Source organism: Sinocyclocheilus grahami, unplaced genomic scaffold, assembly GCF_001515645.1.
Source record: "Sinocyclocheilus grahami isolate Dianchi unplaced genomic scaffold, SAMN03320097.WGS_v1.1 scaffold280.1, whole genome shotgun sequence".
In the NCBI taxonomy this organism is placed as follows: Eukaryota; Metazoa; Chordata; class Actinopteri; order Cypriniformes; family Cyprinidae; genus Sinocyclocheilus; species Sinocyclocheilus grahami.
Window position 1 is genome coordinate 1,009,742 of NW_015505459.1, and position 14,298 is coordinate 1,024,039.

Below are 14,298 nucleotides of genomic sequence, written 5' to 3' on the forward strand. Positions count from 1 at the left end.
ATATATATATATATATATATATATATATATATATATATATATATATATATATATAAAATAATGTTTCCATAACAAATTTTGAAATTTGAATTTAGAATGAAAGAAAATGTAAAATCCTCTGTTGGAAAGTGTCAAAATATTCTATTTTACAATTATTTTATAATTATAACTTACAGGTTGAAAAATTAAATGTTTATAATATTTTGATACTTGTCAAATAAACATCTCATGCATGCATTTTTTATTTGACACATTTTTCATTAATTATTCTCATACATCAATATAGAGAGAATAGAAGTTATTTTATAGTTATGTAAATAAATGAATAAATAAAAATACATCTAACACATTTTCGCGCTGTTGAAAAGTGTCTAAATATTTGGTTTTCACAACAATATAATAATTGAATAATTATAATGTGTAAAAAGAATAATATAATTATAAAATAATATTATATTCTGTTATAATAACATAACAGAAAAATATAATTACACATAAATGCCATCTTTAGTTAAAATATTAGAACTAAACTTTTACTACACTGACAAAGTAAAATGTGTTTCGTAATAGCCATAAGTATAAGCAACAGTAACAGTGATCTTTCCACAGCAAAAAAACAAGAAAAAGAAAAAGTTAAAAGTGGTCTGCAGCAGTAAAGCATGAACATAATGTTCCTGAGCTCTTAACACAGAGCTGTGAGTGACATGTCAAACAAAAGTGAGATTTCACTGAAAACCAGCGGAAAAGAGACACACTGTTCTCTCCGCTGAGAGTTCCTCTGTTCCACTATATAAACTCTTTTGTCCTCTACGGTCAGATTCAGACTTTCAGTAATGATGAGTGGCAGAGCAGCGGGAGTCGTCATCCTGCCGTGAGGGTGAGATCTGTAAGGACCCTTCACACCAGAAAAGTGTGAAGAGATTCAACGACCCTCCATCCAAAACACACCTGTCTGCGTGAGAACATGTCTCTGTCCTGTCAGATTCCCAGAGGAAACCCAGCAGCGGCGTTACAGACAACTTACTCAGGAAAAAGTGCTAAGGCAGGCATCACTATTATATTATATATTTTTTTTAACAATTCATTTTTGCCTTTATTTGATAGGACAGTAGTTAGAGAGGAAGCGAAGTTAGAGAGGGGGGGTTGGCAAGGGTCTGCGAGCTGGTGTCCTGGCATTTTATCCTACCTGTCAGATTGTCCTACACTCTTAAAAATAAATGTGCTTCAAAAGGTTCTTCAAGCGATGCCATAGAAGAATCATTTTTGGTTCCACTAAGAACCATTCAGTCAAAAGTTCTTTAAAGAACCATCTCTTTCTTACCTTTTTATAATCTGAAGAACCTTCTTTCGCCACAAAGAACCTTTTGTGAAACAGAAAGGTTCTTCAGATGTTAAAGGGGTCATATGACGTTGCTAAAAAGAACATTCTTTTGTGTATTTGGTGTAATGAAATATGTTTATGTGGTTTAAGGTTCAGAAATCTTTTGTAACAAATGTAAAAGTGTTTACTGTCACTTTTGACCAATTTAGTGTATCTTTGCTAAATAAACATATGTGACCCTGGAACACAAAATTGAATAAATAAGCTTTCCATTGATGTATGGTTTGTTAGGATAGGACAACATTTGGCTGAGATACAACTATTTGAAAATCTGGAATCTGAGGATGCAAAAAAATCTAAATATTGAGAAAATCGCCTTTAAAGTTGTCCAAATGAAGCTCTTAGCAACGCACATTACTAATCAAAAATATTTAATATATTTATTCAATAAATATTTTGATATATTTACAGTAGGAAATTTACAACTTGCAAAGTTGGAACTGCCCCACTTTATAGAAACAACCTTTGAGCACAGGCCCATATACTCTGCAGGTCCAGGAAACAGTCCTCCATAAAATGTTTCACACAGTGTCACACACAGATTCGACGAAGTATCGGCAGGTGTGCTTGCGGCAACCACATGTGAGGACCCCGGGCTGGACTCCATATATATATATATATATATATATATATATATATATATATATATATATATAATGGAATATGACAGTAGAGACAGAAATAGCATGAAAACGTGAAATGATTTGCATTTTAATGGTACTTTGTTAATTATAGACTCAGAAGCATTTGTAATTAGAAATTTAATTAAATCAAAATGGCTGTGTCCAATTTCTTATAATCTCTGGTTTCCTGAGATCTGTTTCCAAGAGGCCTGTGTATCATTTTAAATGAGCTACTTCCCGATATGACCCACTTTACATGGTTTCAATCAGGACGGTAAGATCCAACCAGCTCTTTCCTATTCCATTCTTCAGCACAGATCAAGGAGACCCTTCCAGAAAGTCACAGTACAGCCACCTCCACATTTCTCTGAGATGAGTTCATAAATACCTGCATTCACAATTAAACAAAAAACACAAGCATGTACTGTAATATCTGATGCATCACAGCATATTAAAACTGGTGACAGAGTTCAGAGAAAGTAAAACGGCTTTCCTCTTAAGTCAGTATGTCTGGCAAATGAAATGATTATAACGTGTGCTGCGTCTGCAAGGTTTAAATCAAACTAATTACCTGGGTTAATGTCTATGGTAATTTCTCAATTAGATATTTTAACTCTACCGAGAGCAGGTGGAGAGTGCTGCACCTGTTCACAATAATTGAATATAGGAGTGCAGAGGCGAGATGTCAAAGTTAGACTGTTCAGAATGGAATATTAGTGCTCACTAGATACTGTGCACTATATAGTGGTAAAAATTACTATTAAAATAGCACACTACCAGTCAAAAGTTTGGAATAATTAAGATTCTTGATGTTTTTGAAAGAAGTCTCTTATGCTCACCAAGGCTGCATTTATATGATCAAAAACGCAGTAAGAACAGTAATATTGTAAAACATTATAATTTAAAAGAACTGTTTTCTATTTGAATATATTTTAAAATGTAATTCATTGATGTGATACAAAACTGAATTTTCAGCATCATTACTCCAGTCTTCAGTGTCACATGATCCTTCAGAAATCATTCTAATATGCTGATTTGCAGCTCAAGAAACATTTCTTATTATTATCAATTATCATTATTGAAAACAGTTGTGCTACTTTATATTTTTGTGTAAACTGTGATGCATTTTTTCCAGGATTTTTTGATAATTAAAAAGTAAAAAAGTAAAAAAAAACAGGAGTTATTTGAAATAGAAAGTGTTTACTGTCACTTTTGACCAATTTAGTGTATCTTGGTAACACTTTACAATAAGGTTCATGAGTTAACATTAGTTAACTACTTTAGTTAACATGAACTAAGAATAAACAATACTTCTACATCATTTATTAATCTTAGTTCATGTTAATTGCAACATTTACTAATTAATTATTCAAATTAAAAGTTGTGCTTGTTAACATTAGTTAATGCACTGTGAACTAACATGAACTAACACTGAACAACTGTATTTTCATTAACTAACATGAACAAAGATGAATAAATACTGTAATAAATGTACTGTTCATTGTTTGTTCATGTTAGTTAATACATGAACTAACACTAACTAATGGAACCTTATTGTAAAGTGTTACCTGTATCTTTGCTAAATAAACATATGTGACCCTGGACCACAAAACCAGTCATAAGGGTCCATTTTTATGATTATACAGCATCTGAAAGCTGAATAAATAAGATACAAGTTATTAGATTAGTTATCGAGATACAACTATTTGAAAATCTGGAATCTGAGGGTGCAAAAAAATCTAAATATTGAGAAAATCACCTTTAAAGTTGTCCAAAAGAAGTTCTTAGTAATGCATATTACTAATCAAAAATTAAGTTTTGATATATTTACAGTAGGAAATTTACAAAATATCTTCATGGAACATAATCTTTACTTAATATCCTAATGATTTTTGGCATAAAAGAAAAATCTATAGTTTTGACCCATACAATGTATTGTTGGCTATTGCTACAAATATACCCCAGCGACTTAAGACTGCTTTTGTGCTCCAGGGTCACATATTTATTGTTTTTAATCTCACTTAGTTAACTTTTGAATAGTAGTGTATCACAGCTTCCACAAAAATATGAAGCAGCATTTCAAAGTTTTCAGCATTGATAATAATAAGAAATGTTACTTAGCAGCAAATTATAGAATGATTTCTGAAGGATCATGCTCAGCTTTGCATCACGGGAATAAATTATATTTTAAAATATACTCAAATAGAAAACAGTTATTTTGCATTTTTAATCTGAACATGTATTTTAAAATAAAAGCATCTTTTTGTTGTCCAATAAAATAATGTTTACATGTAAAATCTTACACTAATTATGCCTTAAAAAACAACAACATATAAAATCATGCAAATGCATTAAACAGTGTTTTGTAATTGGGTAAAGCCATAAATTATTTAAGCAAAAAGTCCAGATTACCCAGATTTCTCTGCATGTAAGGGTTCTTGGTGGCATTCTGGTGGCAGAGACAAATAAATAATAATAACTTATTGAAATGATTTCAAATTTAAGGTTTTCTTGCATAATCAGTTTTTTATTACTTCAGAAATTACTGATTTTGAAATTCATCGGTATCTTTATGTGTTTGAAAACAATGAGACTGCAATCATTCTTTAAACAGAAAAATGAAGACGGAGTCAAGAACATTGCATTTTGGAATGCAGTATTTATCCCAAATGAGGCCTGCTACTCATTTTAAAAAATGTGCACTATGCAAACAGGAATAATGCACATTTTAAAACATTGTAGTAGACCATTGAGTATTACGCATACAGTAAATCTGCATACTATCCACAGTATAAATACTGCAGAAACAGAACATGTAGTGGTGTATGCTATATTGTTATTCTGAACATGCCCACACAAACACACACCAATGGCAGCAATGCAGAGGTAAACAAGACAATGTTTCAGAAAATGATATGTCTTGTGCTAACTCTTAATCATGAGATGTATCGAGCAGTGAACTCTGTGATGTTCTTCTAATCAAGTGTTCAAAGATCAGCTACTTCCTTTTAAAAATGACATTCAATTAGCTGTTCAACGTAGACTGTTGATCACTATTAGCTTCATGATTGCCACTAAATTAAAGGCAGTGATGTATATTTGGATGTGCGGTTCTGTACGTAACAAGGATGCGGACAGGTACGCTGAGCACAGCAGCAGCAGCTCTGTTGAAGCATGCTCTCGCTGGCTGATGCTCGACTGTCTAATGGAAGTCAATGACTCGCATTAGAAAGGTTCCAGAACAGACGGAGTATCCATGGAAACCTGTGCTGGAGAGCATGTCCGTCCCAGTGCCTGCAGCAATATATTGTAATTACAGAGCCATTTATTCTGCGCTCGGGAAAAAAAAGCCCTCAGTGATGGTCGTAATCACGGCCGTCTGAAGGATCCGCGTGTAAGTACGGCAGCCTACGCATAACCTGATTCAAATTCCAACTAAATCAAGTCATTCAGGCCTGTGAGAACATCTCGTCTGTGAAGTGACACATGATATCATGTGTGTCGTCACGCCGACGTGTCAAAATAAGCCGCTACATGGCAGTACATGTGGTGGGCCACAACCTCTGTGTGTAAGCAAATCTAATTTATCACTTTGTTGCTGACCATGAAAACTCAGTCTCTTCCGGTGATATTTTATGTGCCGAACATTTTCTAATGTAAGCGAATACATCATACTTATCAATACTAATAGTCAGTTGTAACAATATAATATAAATAGATTTTAATGTATTTTCTGAACAATTGCTACACTATAAAATGCTGGGTTATTTTGAACCCAAATGCTGGGTTCAGCCTGTTGGGTCATTTTATTGGGTTGTTTTAAATATTTTTACCCAGGTGTTGGGTAGTTTTTCTGCACTCTAAAAAAATGCTGGGCTATTTTTTTTTACCCAAATGCTGGGTTCAGCTTGTTGGGTCATTTTACTGGGTAATTTTTTATATTTTTAGTTTTTCTGTAACTAACCTGCTGGGTTATTTTTTTCTACCCAAACACTGGGTTGAGCTTGCTGGGTCATATGCTGGGTAAATTTTGTGTTACACAGCCGTTGGATTTGTGGCTGGGTCAATCTCACTGACAGCTGAAACTCCTCCCCTCCCTCTGAAACAACCCAGCGTGGGGTTACTTCAACCCAGCTGCTGAGTTACAGTCGGAGCCTGGGATTTTCATCCTCTACAGGACAGAGCGGTTCTCAGTGCTGGCGATTTGGTGCACTTCTTCAGGGAAATAAAGGTTTGTATACATTTTATTTCATTTATAAAGTCTTTACTGTGCTGTAAATTATATTATTTTACGGAACGCAACATAAGGACAAGATGTCAGTCAGCTAAATGCATCAGCAGCGATCGTTTCGCATGATGGAAACGCCTTTTACCTTGCATAACATAAACTGATTTTATTCGACATAATACTAAATATAATTTAATTTAAAGGGGTCATCGGATGCCCATTTTCAACAAGTTGATTCTTTAGGGTCTTACTGAAAAGTTTATAACATACTTTTGTTTAAATTTCTCAATGGTAGTGTAAAACAACACCCTTTTTACCTTGCCAAAAACAGCTCTGCATACAGCAACCAGTTTTGTTGCATGTCTCTTTAAATGCTAACGAGCTCTGCTGACCCCGCCCCTCTCTTCCTTGGGTTGACAAACTGTTCTCATGAGACTGTCTACTTTAGCCGCAGAACTTGCTAACTAGCACGTTAATCTCTAATCTCAGTACTGTTTGTTTATGGGCAGGTTATGGAGTCACTCACAGCATCTTTCAGCTACGAGTGAAATGTGAGGTGGCGGTCTGAGGTTAGCAGTTCCCCCGGCGAACAGCAGCCCATCACTGGCTCAGATTTAGCACCATTTCGGTAAAAAGGGATTAGAGAGAATGGTTGAATACACTTAAAGGGGTCATCGGATGCAAAATTCACTTTTACATGTTTTTTGAACATAAATGTGTGCTGGCAGTGTGTACACATCCACCCTATAATGATAAAAATCCACCCAGTGCCTGTTTTTATGTTGCTATGTGGTTTCTACTGTGGTTTCTAGGGTCTTCTGGTTGCTAAGGTGTTCTGAGTGGGTTTGAACAAATTGCTATGTAATGGCTAGGGTGTTCTGGTTGCCAAGGTGTTGTCATGTGCTTGCTAAAGTGCTCTGAGTGGGTTTTAACACATTGCTATGCAGTTGCTAGGGTGTTCTGGTTGCCAGGGTGTTGTCATACAGTTGCTAAGTTGCTCTGAGAAGGTTTTAACACATTGCTATGCAGTTTTTAGGGTGTTTCTGGTTGCGAGGGTGTAGTCATACACTTGCTTAGGTGTTCTGAGTGGGTTTTAAAATTTTGTTATGCTGTTGCTAGGGTGTTTCTGGTTGCCAGGGTGTTGTCATGTGGTTGCTAATGTGTTCTGAGTGGGTTTTAACACATTGCTATGCTGTTGCTAGGGTGTTTCTGGTTGGGAGGGTGTTGTCATACACTCAAAAAAAGATACTTTAAACTTAATTCAACTATGGACAGTGATTCCACATAACAGAAACATGTTATCTCTACTCAAATACATAATGTATGATGAACTAAACTGAATTGAGAAAACTTAAACAACCATGTCCAAATAACCTGAATAAATCAAGTTCATCCTAACTAAAGTATTTGAGTAAAGATAACATGTTTCCATTATGTGGAACCACGGTCCACAAATGAATTAATTTATTTTAAGGTAAGAGCTGTTTTTGATGCAGCTGCTATTTATAACTTAAAATATAGCTCTTATATTTAGGAGTTAGCCAGAGGATGGTTGTTACATCCATGGCATGCCCCAACTAGTTGTTTTCTTTTATTAAAGGGGTCATATGATGGTGCTCATTTATTTTAAGGTAAGAGCTGTTTTTGATGCAGCTGCTATTTATAACTTATAGCTATATATAGCTCTTATATTTAGGAGTTAGCCAGAGGATGGTTGTTACATCCATGGCATGCCCCAACTAGTTGTTTTCTTTTATTAAAGGGGTCATATGATGGTGCTAAAAAGAACATTATTTTGTGTATTTGGTGTAATGAAATGTGTTTATGCGGTTTAAGGTTAAAAAAACACATTATTTCCCAAAAACTGTACATTATTGTTTCTCTTCTATGCCCCGCCTTTCTGAAACGCGTACATTTTTACAAAGCTCATCGGTCTGAAAAGCGTGGTGTGCTCTGATTGTGCCAGTGCGTTGTGATTGGCCGAATACCTCAAGCGTGTGACGGAAATGTTACGCCCCTTACCATACTGTGATGCAGTGTTCCGGAGCAATGAGACAAAAACATTAAAACCCATTATAAATGAGGCATTTGTTGCATCCAGTGCAAATAAACATTGCTATGCTGTTGCTAGGGTTCTTCTGGTTGCCAGGGCGTTGTCATATGTTTGCTAGTAAAGTAAAATATAGTAGTAAAGTGAAATGAAAAAGTTTTTTTCCATTTAATGTGTAATTCATAGTAACAGCACACCTCTCTTCAACAAACTGCATGATGGGATGAAATGCTCACAGACAGTTAATGCTAATGCCTGGTTATGGGTTTATTCAAAGCAAGCACCAATAACTATTATTACCAATATTATTTCACTATTAATATTTTCTTCATCATGATGTTGGCTCCAACGCAGATGGACAGGGCTGTCTGTCAAACTCTGCTCATATTTAGACATTTTATTGAGAGGTTTTGAGCTACAGCACGTTGTCATGGAAACAACAGATAAAAAGGCTATCAATTGGAAAGCTAAATGAGCCGGGAATAAAAAAAAAGGGAAAAGGAGAAGAGGGGGGAAAAATGAATGAATCAATCAATTAATTAATGAATTAGTGCTGTCAAACGATTAATCGCATCCAAAATAAAAGTTTGCTACAGCACGTTTCATGGAAACAACAGATAAAAAGGCTATCAATTGGAAAGCTAAATGAGCCGGGAAAAAAAAAAAAAGGGAAAAGGAGAAGAGGGGGGGAAAATGAATGAATCAATCAATTAATTAATGAATTAGTGCTGTCAAACGATTAATCGCATCCAAAATAAAAGTTTCCGTTTACATAATATGTGTGTGTAAAATGTGTATATTTATTACATATATATAAATACACACACATGCATGTATATATTTAAGAAAAATGTGTTGTTTATACATTTAAAATATTTATATATAATAACAATTATATGAATATAAATATATACATGGACATATTTTCAAAATATATACTGTATGTGTGTGTATTTATATATACATAATAACGATACACAGTATACACACATATATTATGCAAACAAAAACTTTTATTTTGGATGCGATTAATCGTGATTAATCGTTTGACAGCACTACAATGAATTAATATTTTCTACAATTTTAACAGGAGACAATCAAATATAAATCTTATTTAACTAGGACTTGTAACACTGAGGATTTTGGATATATAAGTCCTTCAAACCAACGGATGATTTCTCAGAGTAAAAGTGAAAACATTTCTCCTCAGGTCTGTCCACTGATCCATCATTAGAGCAGAAATTTGACATAAGATCTCAGAGATATCTATTTAAACTCCAGAAGTCTTGGGAAGAAACATGATGGATCGCAGAAACAAGACGTGACAAAAAAATGAGACCACAAAACCACTGTGAAAACATTTTTGTGCTGTTAGCTTATAAACATCACTATTTCCTATACTAGGGTTAATTGAGGAGAGGTGTGCTAGTACTTCTCTAAATGAGATCAAACATACTATTTTCACCTAACAGTCAATAAACCAGCTAAAAAATAATCTTAAAGACTTATAGTGTTCACACCAAAAGCGAAGCGAAGATTTGCATCGCATTACTCACTCCAGATTACTTGCAGGATTTTTTTTGCATCACTCACGCAAATATAAGTATAAAAACAATAAAAAAAAACATTTTCTGATACAACCGGATGTGTCAGCTGCTATGTCAATATAACAGCTAAAAATATCTTACAGACTTACATACAGTGTTGCTATGTGGTTAGTCGGGTGTTGTGGTTGCCAGGGTGTTGTCATGTGGTTGCTAAGGTCATCTGAGTGGGTTTCAACACATTTCTATGCTGTTGCAAGGGTATTTATGGTTTCCAGGGTGTTGGTATGCAGTTGCGAAGTCAATAAAACAGCTGAAAAAAATCTTACAGACTTACACTGAAGGAGGGAACGAAGCCATATCTAGAGACCAGAATTATCAACCACATCCCTGTTGAAAAAACCAGCATATGCTGGTTAGGTATGTTTTCAGCTTAAACCAGCAAAGGACCAGCATCCCAGCGTCAAAACATAACCTAACCAGCATATGCTGGTTTTTTCAACAGGGATAGCAACACCCCAGCAACATTTTTTGAAAATATGGAGGAAGAGAGAAGTGAAATTAGATGAGACGCAGAGAGCTGAAATGAACAAGGTCTTGGTTGCTACCTGACAGGCGGAAGTTCGTGATGAACGGCCTCTGAGGACGACTAAAGCAACCGCTCTGGTGAAATTGTGCTCGACACCGACAAATACTAGGAGAAACGGGACACAAACTCATCTGTTAGTCTTCAGCTCACGCACACACATAAATTCACTTTGATATTGATTAGCAACACTGGCATATTATCAGAAGAGAATTTGAATAAGTGTACTCACAGTGTTCAGGAGAATAAAAGCGTTCATTATGCTAATAATATTCACACACTGGAACGTAAACAGATTCCAGAGGCCACGCGTCACTGTGGCCCTTATTTACATATTATGAATAATACCTGTTGCTCATCACCTGTCCTGTTGCAGAGGTTATTAAGAACATTGTTTGTAGTGTCTGAAGGAAATTATGACGCCTGACACTAGCTTTAATAATATACTAGATTTTTTTCCTGAAGAAAACGAGCAATTTTTGTAGGCCTATCCCATTTTTGGCACTTGCTAAAGTGCTACTAAACAGTAGGCTGAATGAAGCTGATGGTGAATTTAATTGGTAATATAGCAGTCCAAAAATAGCTTAAAGAGAATTATGATACAGAAAATATTTTTGTTATCTGGATACTCACAGGAAGCAATTTTCCTGGTTCAAAACAACGTTCCATGCAGTTATAAAATATGCATGGGTTTTGCTTGAGCTGAACTTGTATTAAACCCCCAAAAATACCTTAAACAACAAACGATAATCATTCACATGTAAGATATACATGTATCTGTTAATTATATTTCAGAGCCATTGTGGACAAACGTGAGGAGAGCGAGCAAAGATTTATAGCATCCTGAGCCTGATATGTAATGGACACCACTTCAATCAGCCAACGAGTGCACAAGAATCCCGTCCACTTGCTTGAGAAGCTGTTACACTAAATATAGGAAACAATTTGCAACAAGAGCACATATACAACAAACTGCAGCGTAGTGGGATCATGTGACAACATAACATAAGGTAGTACACGTCTGCAAGATGTCTGTTAAAGATCACTTCATCTGGAAAGCATCTGCTCTGTTCAGACATCTGATAGACATCTTTCAGATGTCAATTTTACATACATTCTAAATCATAAACATCTTAAAGACATCTTCTAAACCTCTATTTGACATCTGATAGGAAACGTCCTATAGACATATTGCAGATGAGCAAACACTCAAAAAAATACATCTTGCAGATGTAAATGCATACGTCAAATAGACATCTCCATGATGTACGTGTGCTATCAGGGGAAATGTTTGTCGATGTAGGCTATAGGCTGTTCCACGTTAAATACATACACACATGTATATATACATACATACATAACAAACATACATACTAGTAGGCTATGCTATAATGTGCAGTATGCAGTATGTTAGTTTTCCATTCCAAGCCAGGAAACAATGGATGGATACTTAAAGTACACACACACTCAAACTTAAAGTAGGCTACATAAGATGTGCCCAAAACAACAGTGATCATTAAGGAACCATTCTGAATGAATTACATGCATTGCATTGTGGAAAACGGTACTGAGTCACAGCAGGCTATGCTCATTTTTAGCAAATGCGCATTTTAGTAAATGTTGTAAGGCATGGTTGTCTATGCATGCATACAGAAAGTTTGCATGCTATCCCAATCGGCACTTGGCCGATCTTAAAATGTAGTTTGAAATACTGTCAGTTTTTGTTTAAATGATAAAATAAAGTTTAATGCCAAATGCTTCTATAAAAGTTGAAATTTTAACAAGATCAGTATGAAAAAATCATGGAAACAACTAGGGCTGGTTATTGACACAAATTTCATGATTTGATTCCGATATTTATATTAAAGAGTGCCAAAACGTTTGAATTTGTAATAAAACAGAATTTGAAAGATTTTGAGATTTTGTTTTATAGCCTATCAAAAGTAACAAAGTGCATGCTGCAAGGGATGTACGCTACAAATAACGTTAAGTGAAGTTTTGTTCACACATCAACTAAAAACATCATATTTTGGGGATTTAAGAATCAATATCGGTTTATCAAAATGAGAATCGATTAAAACCGAGAAATGAATATTTTAAACCCAGCTCTAAAAACATAAACAATGTCACAATATCAATGCTGAATCAATTTGCAAAATTGAAACAAAGTTCCTGGGTGATTTACTTGTGAATAAATGTTGACATGCCAGCTGGGATATGCAGTATACATACTAAATACTGCAGAAATAGTGTGAGTAGTCTGGCAGTAATCCATTGTGAACACAGCCACTGATTCACATTACTTGTTGAAAAACCAATATGCATTTTTTAAAGGTCATTTCTTAAATAATCACATCTGTTTCCCTGATTCCTGCAAACTGGTGTGTGTATATGTGTGTGAGTCAAGACTCGATATTCAACTCACATTTTTCTACACCCCTCCCCCATCTCTCTCTCTCTCCCTGTATGCGTGTAAATCTCTGATCATTGCAGGCCGGTCACAGGATGTGATCTGATTTACAATGGGTTCATTAACCTTGGGAAACGGTCTGGACTCTGCAGCACAAACACGCTGGGTTCAGATGGACTTCGCACTGAGCTCAACGGCGCTCGCCCTCTGCAGCGCAGCCGTAACCACGGGCAACCGGCATCTGAGCATTACTGGATGCAGCCCTGGCAGGGAATAATACATATCTTTAGTGGACACATGCATAGAGACTGAGCTAATCGCAGTGGAGAACATACACATATTCCAGGAGCAGATGGCAATGCCACGAGAGTGTGTTATTTTACTATGGTTAAGGGGTGCCGGTGCTCTGTGGTCTTCAGTGTGTTGTTCTACAACAAGTGTAAGAGCATTGTTAATGTAAACTAAAATTACAACTGTTAAAACAGTTTTTGTTAATTAAAATAAATCTCAAAGAAAATAAAATGCAAGTATTGGCATTATTGGCAACAGGGTTATTACACATAACAAAGACCATGTTTAACTTAAAGTATTATTAAAATAACTACAATTAAAACTGGAAACAAATTACAAATGTAAATTAAATAAATATATTACATTACAAAAAAAGTTTTTAAAAAAACTACAAAATTACTACGTCTTTAACTTTAACTAATATAATAACTAATTCAATATATTATTTAAACATAATTAATTAAAACTCATATTAGTTTAAGTACTAAAATGACTCAAATTAAAAATGAAACAGAAATATAAACTGAAAAATAAATAGAAAATGTGAAAAGCACAACAAAATTACTAAAATTTAGGATAATTCAAATCATTAATAATGATATAATATTATACAAATATTAGTAAAATAACATCAAGGTATACCCTCCATAGTAAATGCATTACTGCAAAAGTGTTTGTGTGTGTGTGTGTGTTTGGTCGACTGAAAGACAGAGCTAAACTAGTTTCTGTTGTCATTGAATGCCTATACGGTAAATTGATTTAAACAATTAGATATCAATTGTAGGCCTAAGCAAAATCATTAATGGATATGCAGAACACTGAGTCAAAAGTAGAGTCACGCCACCAAGTAGTTTTAATTCAGCTCCATTTCAAACTAGTTGTAATATTTCATTACTGTTATATCACAGCCCTTTACAGTAACTGCTACAGTACTTTAATCAAGTGCTGTCATCAGCCTCTGAAACACATTCAGAAAGTGCAACAGTGAAGAATCAATGCTTATTATTCAAATTAAGCCATTACAAAAAGTGCCATTTACAATGTCCACCTTCTTCAGGCTGGAGTTATCTGTTATTGCACAGCCAATCTTATTTACGCAAAAAACACAGTCACAAAGTTATTGCTTATAAATTTTTCCCTGGTGTCAGCCGAATGAAAAAGCATTTTTTGGTTGAAAATAAACAA